Below are 14,297 nucleotides of genomic sequence, written 5' to 3'. Positions count from 1 at the left end.
ACCGAAATTAGACAAAGGCCCACATTTGTGCCCCATATAGGTCACTGACGAACCCTCTCTCGCTATAAACGCTGCTTTTTTCGTTTGAACTTTGGCGTGCGAGCGAGTGTGCGTCAGGACCGTAAGTTGTAAAAGTTGAACTGTGGCTCGTCACGTCGTGCTCTGAACCACATTTCCTGTCAGGCAGAGGGGAACGGCAGTGTGTGTGTGTGTGTGTGTTTGCGTGAGTGTATTTTTTTACTGCTATCATTAAAGGAATAGTTCACCATTAAAAGAGGAACTAGGGTTCTTCACAACAAAGCAGCGGTGGTATTAGCAGCAGAGTGTTACTGCCCTCCCCCACATCTCTCTGTCTTTGGCTGCAACTCCTTGTCTGCTGCGTTGTCTGTCTGTCTGTCTGTCTGTCTGTCTCTCTGGCCTGTTTTAGGTCTCTGCCTGTCTGTTGCTCTGCTTTCATCCCCGTCTTCATTTCATCTCAACTTATTCCCTCCTAATTTTGAAGCCTTTTCTCTTTCCTGTCTCTTCATCTCCACCTGCCTACGTCCCTCTTTTTCCTCCAGATTCAGTACTCGACTCACCCCTTCCTTCCACCTCCAGCTTTACTTCTTTCTCCCTTTCATGCCCACGGTCTCCCTCTTTCTTTTTCTCCCCCCCCCCTTCCTCACCATTTCCATTTCTACCCTCCGCTCCCACCCTCCTTCCTCCTCTCTGCGGCACCTGGTGTTGAGGTGTCGCTGAGGTACAGTAGACGGCTCTTTGAAGTCCCAGGGGCCCTCGGGGGCTGTGTGTGTGTGTGTGTGTGTGTGTGTGTGTGTGTGTGTGTCAGGAAACTTTTTTATCAGCAGCTCCAGTCAAGAACATTTGGCACTGCTTTTGATTTTTGGGCGTCTCTCATGTTGAAACGACCTTCCCTGTTTAAGTCTTGGTACATGTGTGTGTACTGTATTTCCTGATTATGCAGACCAGGGGCATTTAAATCCCTTTCACCGTTCCCCCTTTTGCTTCTCAAAGGTGGAGCATTAAAGGGGTAGTTCAGGTTTTTAAGCTTAAGGAATGCAATTTAGACTAAACTATCTGTAGAAAATGAGTTCGATTGCATTCTGTGAGGCCTTTTTTGGGATTTGAAACCACAAAAACACCCAAATAAGACAATAAAAACACATTTCTAATCATGCTAGGAGTAAGGAGTGTGAGCATGGTATGGTCATATTGTAACTTACTGGGTTAAGGGCTGGCACAGTTGGAGAAAAGAGGGGGGAGGAGCAGAGGAAAAACCACCTCTGTCCTAAAGTCTGCTATAGTCAGCACCCAACCTGCAGAGAGAGAGAAAGTGGAGGTAGAAATGCAGAGAAAGGAGAAAGGGGGAATGTGGTAAAAAAAAAAAAAAGAAAAGGAGAAGAGAAGAGAGAGGAAAAAGAATCGAGGGAGAAGCAGATGAGGAAGAAGTGAGGTTGGTGAGAAAGAGAGGGAGAGGGGGAGAGAGAGAGAGAGAGGAATCTGTGAGTCACTGTTTAACTGTGGGCTGCTAGAAGTCAGCTAGCCATGTTAAAATACCGTCTGGGCACACATGCACACACCCACACACACACCAAACCCGTCCAAAATACAGAAATCTGCCTGAAATTCAACAATGGTTGGCACAACACACACACACACACACACACACACACACACACATACACACACACATTAAAAGTTTAAGCAGAAATCCTGCGTCTGCCTCGCTCAGACTTCGCTGCCCAACAGACCAGCTAATTATTTTCAGTTGGACATCAGGCACGCACACACCTCTGCTGCACATTCCTCAGAAAGTAATGAGCTGCTTTTCTACAAAGGTAAGAATTTAGGCGAAGGTCAGAAATAATTCTTTCCTTCTCAGAAAGTCGAACTTTGCAGCAAAGGAGGAACAGTGACATCATCCAACCCCTGAGTGATTAATTATTGATGGTTTTTCTCTGAAAAAAAAAAGAAGAAGTGGGTGGATTACAATTAGTTCTTGTTCTATACTGGAACAATCCTGGCCCGGGGGTTGAACTTCTCTTGAAACACGCAGTACATGCTATATTTTTACACATTATTAACACTATCAGCTGGTGATTACTTATTTGATTATTTGAAGAGTCTACAGCCATGCTAGCAGCTACTTTGGGCTATAGGCACAGCGCTGCTTTGAGCTAAATGCTAACATCATGCCAACATGAGCACAATGATACTAGGAATAACAAAAAATGCTTATAAGCTGATGTCATATTGAATGTTAAGCATTTTTTGGCCAAGATGGTACGGACTGAAACAATTCATCAAAATGTAATTATTTCAGCACTTATTTAGTGTATTTTTCAGCATGTAGACTTGAGCACCCATACCTCATTAGCTCCTCTGGGTGTTCAACTGTTTATTAATTTATCACATACAGTTATCAGGTCATTTACCGCCCCAGTCCCTTTTTGCTCATCGGGCAACAAATCCATGTATTTATCCACTTGTCTTAGCTAGCACCATAGCTATCTTAGTCCCAGAGATTATATTCTGTATTAGCATTAACCCTTGATCCACATCCTTAGACTCTGCGCTCTTCATGCGAGCCATGCTCCTCAAATCATTGTTCAATTTCACACACTTAGCACGAGCCATTCAGAGGAGTTTCGCTCAATCAGTGTTAGATCCAGCAGATTGGATGAGAAAAACAACAAGCTAAATCTTTAATTTGAGACCATAAGACCCTGCTTCATTCACAATCAAACCATGGACGTCGTCGCTGAATTTTTCAGAGAAGCCTCGGCAATTAGGATGGGAGACTGAGAATTATGCAGCATGTGATGTTGACTTGTGCTCCATATTCCTGCTTCATTCGACAATACCCAGCGGAGAAAGACCGAGGAGAGGACGGACAGGGAGAGAGAGACTGAGAGAGAGAGAGAGAAGGATGACATGTGGGTTCATTTTGGGTTTCTTTGTCTTGACGTGAAACCGACGTGAAGCTCTGACAGAAATGTGACAGATACCTGCAATGTCAAAAAACCAGCAGGCTCGCACACATTTCTAATTTGTCAGGTGAGATAGTGTTTTGGTAGCGTGGGAGGTGTGGTGCGCTCATGTGTGCTTCCTGTCTGTGCATGTGTGATTGAAAGTGTGTGTGCATAATGCATGTGCGTAGACAGTTGTGTTGGTCTCTGTACCTTCCTGTCAGTTCAGCTTGTCATTCAGGCATCAATGAAGGGAAACTTTTTCGTTCCCTTTTACTCGGTTTAAAATTTGTCGTGCTTTTTCTCAAACAGCCGAAATGGGCAGAAAGGGAGACGGAAGCACTGCAGCCGAGTGAGGTTTTAACACGTTTGACAGGAAACGCTGAGCGTTGGAAAAGAGAGATTTCAACATGTTAACATGGAAGGTTTTTTTTAGGGGTTTTTTTTGAGCGGGGGTAGATGTTAGGAGTGTTTGGAGAGCAACATTGAGGAGGAAAGACAAGGAAGAGGGTGGAAGGAACATGTGGAAGAAGGGTTTATTCTGAACTAAACCCTCCATGTTGGACGCCAAAAACACAAACTCCACATTTTATTATTTAAAGTTGCAGAAAAGAATGATGCCGACATCCTCTTTGAAAGGAAATAATCATCATCAATCACAACTTGAGATAAGTTGTGGGCTACGACGCTAGCTCGACATTAACTGCCTTGTCACCTTTTATTCCACCACCATCCGGTCCGCCTCCTGATATGAAAGTCAGGTCAATAAACTGATGTGACACATATTGTTGAAATGTTAATATGGTGCGTATGTCACATACAAATCTAAAAACAATCAGTAATTTGACGCGGCCCATCCAGAGGCTTAAAGCTTAGACAAGGTGATCACAATATGTCTACAACAAAATCAGTGCATTTCCTTACACATAAAGTTAAAATGTATTCATTAACATATGATCAGATTGCATCCAAATATTCGAATTATCTTTAGAGACCCTGGAAAGCCAAAAATATCGATAGCAGGCCAAATCAGATACAAAAAGTTATGTGGACTGTGTATTAACTTACCAAGCTTGCACCCTAGCAGTATTTATTGAGCCTGCACCCTTTTGAAAATACATTTTGAACAGCCCTGATATGATATAGATGATTAAAGGAAGCATGAAGTGATTTAAGCTCAAAAGAATTGATAGACATTAGAGCCCAAACAGGTCTGAACTTGACTGAGCTGAGAGTCGAGTCACTTCCCATTCAATCCAATTAACGAGGAAGTGGACATTCAAACTATAAGAAAATCCCTATTAAAAGGTTATTTAATATTCAATCTATAAAGGCATTATTGAGGCAGAGTGGCGCTCTTATCTCGCAGTAAATGAATTAAAGTTTCAATTTGCATGTTGAGTGAATTGAACTGAAAGTGCTTTAGACCCAGAGCGCCCACCAGAGCTGTGGTGTGCCTGCCTGATAACCAGGCTGCCAATTCAGGATTTGGCAAAAGCAAGATTTACACTGTGCAGTCATGTAAGAGGTCTGTGGCACAGGGCGAAGGAGACAGATCTATAAACTGAGACTCATGCTGGGAAATATAACAGTTTGCATTGATGCCATTTTATTGTTGGAGCTATAAATAGTAAAGGGATGATGAAATTATTACAATTCATCCTGAGGGCGGAATTAATTTGTCTACCAAACTTTATAGCAATCCGTCCAATAGCTGTTGAGATATTTATAGTTTTACAGAAGAGGTACATGTATGGAAGCAACAAGGGGCTGTAAGAACTTGAACCAAATGCCCACTGTGTAGGTTGAATTCCCGTTTTTGACATTTGCAGTAGTTAATCGCAAATTATACAACGTCAAAACCTTAATTTTGTTTCATTACATTTTCTAATGATTCACAAACTCAGACAAATAATTAGTGTCCAGCATTTAAACACATATATATTCAAGTTGCTCAAAATAATGGTTTAATTCATTTGAACTTTTCATACATCTTTGATTATTTATTTATTTTAAATTTATTGTATTTATTGATTTACCTATTTACCAGACAAAAATTAAGTTACTCATAATAGATTTGTGGATTAGGGAAAGTCTTCCTATCAGATTACACTCCGTCAGTCACTTCATAAAACTTAAAGAAGACACTAAACCAGGAAAAAGAAACCTTTAAGCAAATATAAACAGTCAAAACATACATTTAAAGGGGAGGGGAATTTCAACCATGTAAACTTAAATAAGAACTGAAATCATCATGGCGTGTTTCTGCTTCCATACATATGTTTGAATTTCTGTCAAGCGTTATGAGTGCGCAGTATACATGAAATGCAGCACATGTGCTGAAGCCTGCGCGCAGATGTGTGCCGGCAGCTGAACTTTCCTCACCGCAGAGTGGCACAGACCTCATCTTTCCACTGCTGCGTCGACAGATGGGATCGGACTTGAAAAAAAAAGCAGCAGCACCAGGTTTGTTTGCTACTGGAGCGCAGCGGGTCTCTAATACTGAGTCGTGTGAGTCATGGTTGGAAAGTCAGACCTGATTTTTAAAAAAATATTGTCTCAGAGAAGGCAGAGACGTGTGAAGTAACAATCCGCATTTACTGTTCTAACCAAGAAAATAAACCTGGTTTTGGATACGGAGAGAAGAAGCAAAGGGAAGAGAAAGAGGAGAAAGAGCAGGAAAATGAGGCAGTGATTGTTTATAATTGTGATGAAGAGAAATGAGTGAGATCGTTAGTGTGTTTGTGTGAGAAAGAGACTTTAAAAAGAGACCGATATAGAGAGAGGCTTGGAGAAAGAGACATGGGAGGAGGAGTGAGAGAAGATAAAGAGTGAAACTGAGGACGGAATACAAAGAGAGGCTGTGTGCGTGTGTGTGTGTGTGTGTGTGCGTACACCAGGTGTGTATCTGCCGTCCCCAAGGTCCTTCTAGCTGTCTTCTCCTATTGATTAGTTCATATTGATCCGGCCTGGCACATACACTCTGACACACACACACACACACGCACAAACGCAGCATGGTTGACTTGATTTAGCCGGGCTTTGACACAGGGGGACACGAGGGTACATTGTTAACACACATGAAAGCATGCACACACACCCACACACATCATTTGGCCTCTTAAAATGACAACCATCCTCCTTCTGACACACACACACACACACACACACACACACACACACACACACACACACACACACACACACACACACACACATGTCAAACAGAAAACACTCATTCTGCCTATTTGCTCCTGTGCAGTGGCTGTCTGGCAGCAGAAACAATGAGAACGTATGAGACGGACTGCCAGTAGAAAACTCCGCGTCTTGTGCGAACCTGATAAATTTGAATTTTCACAAACTGCCGTATGTGATAGAGTGTGGCCCTTTTTACACAGAGATCCTGAAATATTCCCACGAGAACGGCCCTTAAGATAATTAGAGGAGTTCAGATAGCGTGCTAACATTAGCATGAAGGGTGTGGGATGTTAAACAACAATGTCAGCAGCTAGCACGACAAACAGCATACGTTGCATGGCTTACTTGACTGTGAACCGAGTGGTGCATATTCTGCTAATGCATGCAAAGTAGCTGTGCATAGTATGCAACATAATGTGAACAATGGCTGTTGCTGTGTGCAACGTGCTTGTGTGATCAGAGATGTGTCAGAAGAGAAATTGAACTGAAGTACGAAGTGGTTTGAGTTAGCTACTAACTGCGGCTAGCTGCTTTGAAAATATATATTTGGGTCACACAGATGACACATCGTCAAAAGCGTAGTCTGCTACATTATACATAAAAGTTTTCCATTTTATATGTAATTGAATACATAAAGTCAATGTTTTAGGGAAATCGGTAGTAATCAGAGTAATCAAGAAATGAATCTACTTGAAGGGTTTTCAGAGAATTATCGCACAACTGCAGTACCCTAAGCACTAGCCTGAGCTTTAAATACAGCACTAGCTGCCAACTCCACTGTTTTGATTCATTCTCATCGCTCTCATAGAGTCGTTTTTTTGCCCCAGCAGGGAGCTGTTTTCCTCAAAAACCTCACTGTACACTAACTGCTCAGCATCAAACAACAAAGACAAGAATAAGTGAGCTATAGCTGGTGAACATAGTCGGGCATTAAGCAGCTGGAGATATTTCCGTCAGACCAAAACAGAAGCTAAAAGAGAGTAAATACTGGTGTGACATTCTTCAGGTGGCCAGAAGATGAAGGCTAATGCTGCTCCTGAATATGTAAATAGCCAGCTGCTTAAAGGTTAGCCATATCATCGTATTAGGGGTCAAAAATCTGTTTTTACAGGTTTAATTTTATCACTCAGCATTTTCACAAAGACTATTCGTGTTGCCTGAAGGCATCAGTGCAAAAGTAGCACGTCTGTGACAGGAAAGTCAATGGTGCAAATCCCGAGACTGGCTGTAAAAGTGCAGGTGAGGTAAATGAGTCTCCTCTCGCGCGCTTAAAAGGAGAAAAAAAACACACCCTACAGTCAAGTCAAGGTGCCCTTGAGCAAGACACCTCACCTCCAACTGCTCCTGAGCTGCTCAGTGGCAGCTGCAGAAGACTGTGTTTGTTCAGGGCAGCTCCCAGTGTGACTGCGTGGAGCTGTGTGAAGGTGAAGCAGGGCGAGGCTGGTAAAGATTTATGTATGGCTGCATGCTCCTCATTTACAATGATGAAGTAATGCAGAACGGGTGAAAATACCATTTAAACAATATGGAGACACTGTCTTCTCATCAGCCGCCCTCTAATAAGGAGGTTTTACTCGTCGTGACCAGAATGATGCATGATGGGACCCGTTGGCAGGCGCCTTGACACATATCAATATGTATACCCACATTTATATACACCACACACAGATACAGTCTCACATCTTTCTATTTTTTTTTTTTTTACTTGTCCTTCATCGAGGCTCTGTGCTAGACTTCCTTTTTCCCCCTTTGTCTCTGAATCAGAAGAAACGTCACTGTCTGTCTCTGCCTTTAGTCTTTTGTGTGCATGCAGACACACACACACACACACACACACACACACACACACACACACACACACACACACACAAATACAGTACGTGCACAGACACACAAACACCTGCACCCACAGAGACACGCACACACCGCCTGCCTTCTGCTGCTGTGATGGCTCCGAGCTGTCAAAACATCCTTGCTTTCTCTCCCTCTCTCTCACAAAAGCAGCCTGACTGAGCTTGTCGATGCAGGTTCTCAGAGACTGCTGTCTATCCGCCCTCACTCTCTCTTTCTGTCTTTCTCCCTCCTCTTCTTCTCTCTATCTCCAACATTTGTTCACCTTGTGATTTTGCCTTCTCTGCCTTTCTCTCGTCGCTTTACATTTACACACTTTAAAAGAATCCATGCATGCGGGTGCTGTATGTTAATCTTATGGCGTTCTATCATTCACGACGTGTGAATGAAATATGTGCATAGCTGTTTGAAACAGTTCATTCCAGCTCTGTATTTGTTCTCAAATGTCGTTTTTGGAGAGTTTAAACATGTGGGATATACACAACCTAGCTGCTCTGCTGAGTGTAAGACTACACCTGCACTAAGCTGGCTTAAGATCTTTATATACTCAAAAATGGACCCGGATGTGGACTGCAGGGTGAAAAGTGGATGTGCTCTGGGTTGTGTTTATACTACATTGGGTGTCTGGCTAAGCGGAAGTGTTGACACATGTGCGACGAGGCATATTCTGATATCGCCGTCGGTGTTAATTAATGAATGTTGCTCCAGGACCATAATTGCAACTGACCGATCATGTTTTTGTAAAGTCGTGGCTCTCTGCGATTCGAGGTTAAAGACCAACAAAATCTGCACATGGGAGACCCTGACTCAAATCTAACCCTTGTGTGTCAAGTATTAAACGTTGTGAAAGGTTATAATTTAACCCGATCCATGTATTTCAAAACACAACCAAGTATCTTTGTTGCCTAAACCTGACCAAACTGCAAACGGAAAACTGAAAAGAAACCGAAAAAAATAAGCAGACAATATGTTAATATGTTCCAGTTGGGATATGAGCGTGTGAGACTCCTGGGTGAGAGGCCTGTACTCAACCCATGAAACCACAACAGCTTGCTTGAAGCGTGGCCTTTGCTGCTTTCATGGAAATAGAAATGATTTGTCTTCCCGTAATTGGAGCGACATTTGTTCTGATGCTCCTGGAAGAACACCAAGCGCGAGTTGTAACGCTATGACATCACCATAGCGTGGTTGGTCAGTTGCAATAACATTAATACAAGGACCAACACCAACATATCGACATCAGGTAGACTCTGCAGTGTGCATATGTTCTACCCATACAGTCCACTCGATCATAAACATCTCATGCTGCATGCAGACGTGCCCCTTTTAATTTGATACTCACAGTCATGTGCAACTGACTAAATTTACACCCAGTTGTGCAAATATGATTTGAGTTTAAGTCTAAAAAAGCTGTTTTCAGGTTATTTCTCTTCAGTGACGCAGCAAAGCAGTCTACTCTTGTTCTCCTGTATTGTACCTCAGTATAGAAGAACTCACAATGTTGTTGTTCTTATTGATATTTTTTTCAAGTATAAAATTGTGATTTCATTGCAGCTTAAAATGCTACCAGTTACAAGGCCAGAAGACAGTCCTGCAATGAAGCGCCAACTGCATCGCTCAAATCACTATTTCACGCTGGCGAAGCCACCAGACAACATAGAAACAGGTTCATAACAACACATGTGTTGTGTGGTTGGCAACAGTTCCATTCAAAATGAATGGTCACTGAGACAGCTGCTTTCTGCTACACAACACCGAACAATGTCCGCGCAGACTGAAGGAAAAGCCTGTCTTGTCCCTTCTCTTTGAGGGACTTTTTTCAGGGTTGGACGCTCAACATGCAGAAGAAGAGAGGTTTTTTTAGCCACACAGAGTCTTTTAAAAGCCTTTCAAGCTTCTTAAAAAGAGGAATTTCAGCCTAAATTAGTCTTTGATGATTTATTTTCTGTGGCAATTTTCACTTTCCTGAACTTTTTCCGATATCGAAATAAGAGACGACACAAACACGTTCCATCAAATCACATGCCGAGAAGCAAAAAAAATGTTTCTCCCACCCAAAGTATAAAACACATCCATTTTATAACAGGTCATGACCAGAAAAACAACATTAACAGTTCATGAGTGTGAGCTCTGAAACACGTTACTGTCTCCTCCTTCTCTACCGGCCTGTTGGCTGTATATTTCCTTCTCCTTCTTTTACTCTCTCTCTCCCTCTTTCCCTCCTACTTTCACACAAACACACACACACACACACACACACACAGACACACACACATGGAGCGCTGTGTGTTTGGCCTGCAGGGCGTGCACAGCGGGGAGGAATCAACCGTATGGCAGACATGAGGACGGAGCCAAATCTGGCTCGTACACATGGTGTGTGGCCATGCTGCCCCGTGTATGTGTGTGTATGTGTGCGTAGCCGACGGCAGCCTGCACTTAAATATATATCAGGGGCAGTCTTTGCCTAAAGGTGAAAGTTGTGCGGTTTTCACTGGAAGGCTGCCGAACGAATGAATGAAAACCACTCTCCATTACCTCGCCAGCTACTGTCACTGTGCCCTTGAGCAAGGCACTTAAGCTGCTACAGCCTCGGCACACCATAAGAGCCTGAATGTGAATAGAGGAGCGATAGTAAATACGAAGCAGCAAAAAGCTTATTACTGCTTCGATTATATTTTCTATGTTGGTTGCCATTTTTATGAATAAATAAGTAAGTAAATGCTGATCTGGAGTGAGCAGAGGAAAAACAAGATTATCAGACAGGAAGTAAACAAGCCGACATTTTCGCCAGTTATTTTGCTAATCAACAAAACGGTTTGGGTCATTTTCTAAGAAAAAACCTGCAAACTTGTGTGACAAAAGTGAGCCAGATGTGTTTTATTGCTAACATCTGATTGTGGATGTAATTATGTGTATAAAAGGTAAAAAAAAAAATGCGGGTAGCTTTAGCATTAACCTGTATACAGACATGTAAAGGATGACTGATTGAGCTACATACGCCGTTTATGTAAAGCGCCTCCGTGTATTGTGTATGTGACCGTGACAGGCGTGCGTGTGCGTGTAATGCCGAACAACTCTCATGTCAGTAAGAACAGGGGAAGCTTGTGTTTCCGTGTGCGTGTCCATGTCCGTGTCATCGCATGCTGCCTGCATGAAAATATGCATGTCATTTAATTGTGCGTGCATGCGTGTGTGTGGCTGTGTGTTGTTGTGTTTGCTGCCAAACATGTGAACACACATTGAGTGCATGTGTGTGAGAGCGTCTTGGCTCGTGGTGGTTTTGTCAGTGCATGAAAATCATTTATTCATGTTTCACTGTGCGTCTGTGTTTGTCTCTGTGTGTGTTTTGCATGCGTGCTGTACTTTCCGTGTGTGGCTTAACGTTTGGCTATCATGTCCGTATCTTTGATCGCTATATTGTCTGTTTACGTTCTCCTTTCTGATCCCTTTATACCTCTCCCACCCTCTTTTTCACCCCCATCTCGTCTCTATGACTCCCCAAAATATCCGCGTCTCTTCACCTTTTTCTTCTCACGACCGCCACGCAGCTTTTCTCGCTCTGTGTGAGTGTGTCTGTGTGTGACGGAGGGCTTTTAAAAATGCATATATTCTATAAGAGGGAGGAGGAAACAGAGCGTGGTGAAAAGAAAAATACAGCCTCTCTGTGTGTTGTGTCAGTTGAGTTGACATCTGATCTTGCTGAGTATGGTAAAGAAGAAAGTGCTGAAAGTACTCTGTGGGGTGTGTGTGTGTGTGTGTGTGTGTGTGTTTTGTGGCCTGTATGTGTCCTCATTTCTGTGTGGGTGGTACGAGGAGGGAGTAAGGGAATAGGGTGTGTGTGAGTGCACTTAGTTTAAGTGTCAGCATGCCTTCGTTTGTGTGTGTGTGTGTGTGTGTGACAAACAGGGAGAAAAGAGGGGGAGTCGAAGTGAAACAGAGGCTGAGAAGAGATGGATGACAGAGAGGGTGATGAGGGAGGGACGCCGCCGAAGAGAAATGACGGAGGAGAAAAAATTGAGCGATTGAGAGGAAAAAAAAGAAAAGATGGAAGGGAGTCAGAACAGAAGGAGACTTTTTGAAGCAAAGCCTGTTTTTCTTCTCCTCTTTCTTGCTTATTCCACTTTATGTTCCAGTGTTCTCCGCTACGGCATGAATGTTATATGAACGGCGTATGTTAGGAATGAATGTTAAATCAAAACTCTTTTCTCTTTCTTTGTCAGAAAAGCGGTCTCTCCAGAGCTTTTCTGACAAATAGACCAGTTTGATCAGCCTCACATATGCACACACGCATTCACACGTGACCGCAAGTTTCTCCAGACTTTATCTACAAGCAGCAAAAGTCCTTTACCGCTCTATTCGTTCTCTGTGTCCTTGTGTGCATTTTATGTTTCATGTTTTGTGTCCTTGGTGTACGGTTACATCAATGGGAAAGTGTCTCCCTGAAAAAAAAAAAAATCTATCAATATTTCATTCCATAACTGCTGAAAATGCAAGATCGACAAGCGAGAAAAAAAAAAAAAAAAGACGAGGAGAGAGGAGCTCGGCTGTAGCAAGCGAGCCGTAACAACTGAATACAGATCCGAAAGCACAGTCGGGAGACAGAGCAGGTGTAGCGAAACTGACTTTGCTTTGTCAAAGGGCAAGTTCACAGACGTCAGATTCTGAGGGGTAAGGCGAGCAAGAGCTAGAAGGTTGGCAATGGGACAATCTGAACAGGTAAAGACAGGTAGAACAGAATGAACACCAAGGTAACAGCAGCCTGTGGCCCATCTCGACCCCAGAAACTTTTCCATGAGCCCCGAAACTTAATTTTGATTGCTGGGATCAAGTTCCAGTTTTGGTTCCTCTGTTGTACTCTAAGAACCAAAAAAAGTTCCTACTGTAACGGTCCAGGGACTGTTGGGCTGGAGTTTGTAGCACTGGACAGCGTAAGTACTAATTCAGAGAGTAAGAAGGCACCGCTTGTTCCCAGTATAAATATTAAGACAAGGGATGGGAATTCCTGGTATTAAATGTTTTGTAGCTGATTACCAGACAAGGCTTATCAAGAGTGGGGTTAAAAGAGTTGACTAACAAGGGAGCAGGCAAGTGAGCAAAACGAACCTTAATTTGCTAATTTATTCAACACACTTATCTACTAAAGCAGAAGATTAACCAGGAAAAAACACTCGGCAGACAAAAGCTAATTTGGAGACAAAGCATCTTGATAGTCTAGCGTTTTAAACTCTCTGCTCATCATCATCCAGTAAAACATCAGACAGTCGCACAACAGCAAGTTGCAAAGAATATCAAGTCACAAACAAAGTTGTCGCTTCCAATCCATCATTAGCCTAATTTGCCTAATCCTCTCAGTACCTCAGATGTGGTGGTAATGCACAAAGAGAGACTTTTGGGTTCATCGGGCCAGTCGATGATCTAGTGAGTGATAGATAGTATCGTATCGTATCGTATCGTGTCATATTGTATCATGTCGTTTCATTTGGCGGTGTTACTTCCTCCGCTGTCGGCTTAGCAGTGGAACAACAATGACCCACAAATCCATCTTAGTCCCTTTTATGCAGAACGGCGAGATGAATAACGGCGCAACATTCCTGCCTCGAACCTTGCTGGGTAAAAGGGGCAAATACCTGAAACTCCCTTCTTCCACTTTTCACTGATGGCAGAACCAGGATTAACTTAAACTTTCCAAAAACAGACAATCCAAGAAGCATGACAACTTAATGCTGCGACTGGCCAGCTATGTGGAGTTGAGAAAGCAGGATTTGAACTTTAAGACTGCCAAAAATACAGCGCCCTTCTCCCCATTTGTATGAGTCACCAAGTCCTGTCCCTCTCAAAGAAGGCCACTGGGACCACTTCAGAACACATGGCTGAATGGTCTTCAACACGAGATGCTAGTATGCAACATAAGAGACATTTCACGGTGGTTCTTGGAGAAGGAAGAAGACTGGAGATCATTTCTAAATACGTCATTCCTTCATTTTTCACAATCCTCGGCTGAAAAATGATTAAAAAAAACAAAACAAATGGAAAATGAAGTCGTAGAGAACAGGGAGCTCATTGTCAGAGAGGTGATAGCGCCATAGTCTATGTTACTATGGCGCTGACACGGGACTTCAATTAAAGCTCAGACTCACCGGCCACACACACGGCCGTAGCGCAGACAGGCCTATTGATTTTTGTGGTAACACTGTCCTGTCACCACATACAGTGCTAGTCTACCTCTGTGACCTCCCCTCCCTCACCCGCCCCCCTCCCATACATGTGTAAATGTGACACTTG

General features: G+C 43.1%; 1 protein-coding gene across 2 annotated transcripts in view; it reads right to left on the bottom strand.

Moving 5' to 3' along the window:
• wnt5b (wingless-type MMTV integration site family, member 5b) overlaps positions 1-14,297 on the bottom strand; it is an 82,990-nt gene that overhangs the window by 37,687 nt on the left and 31,006 nt on the right. The window contains exon 2 of one of the 2 annotated variants that reach the window (XM_084345403.1): positions 1,221-1,313. The exons of the other annotated variant lie outside the window; for it this stretch is intronic. The gene's annotated coding sequence lies outside the window, so the exon portion shown is untranslated. The remainder of the gene's footprint in view (positions 1-1,220; positions 1,314-14,297) is intronic. 2 annotated transcript variants of the gene reach the window in all.

The sequence above is a fragment of the Pagrus pagrus genome (assembly GCF_965226575.1).
Source record: "Pagrus pagrus genome assembly, chromosome: 23".
Classification (NCBI taxonomy): domain Eukaryota; kingdom Metazoa; phylum Chordata; class Actinopteri; order Spariformes; family Sparidae; genus Pagrus; species Pagrus pagrus.
The sequence above is the reverse complement of the archived record's forward strand: the minus strand, read 5'-3'. Positions and strand labels throughout refer to the sequence as shown.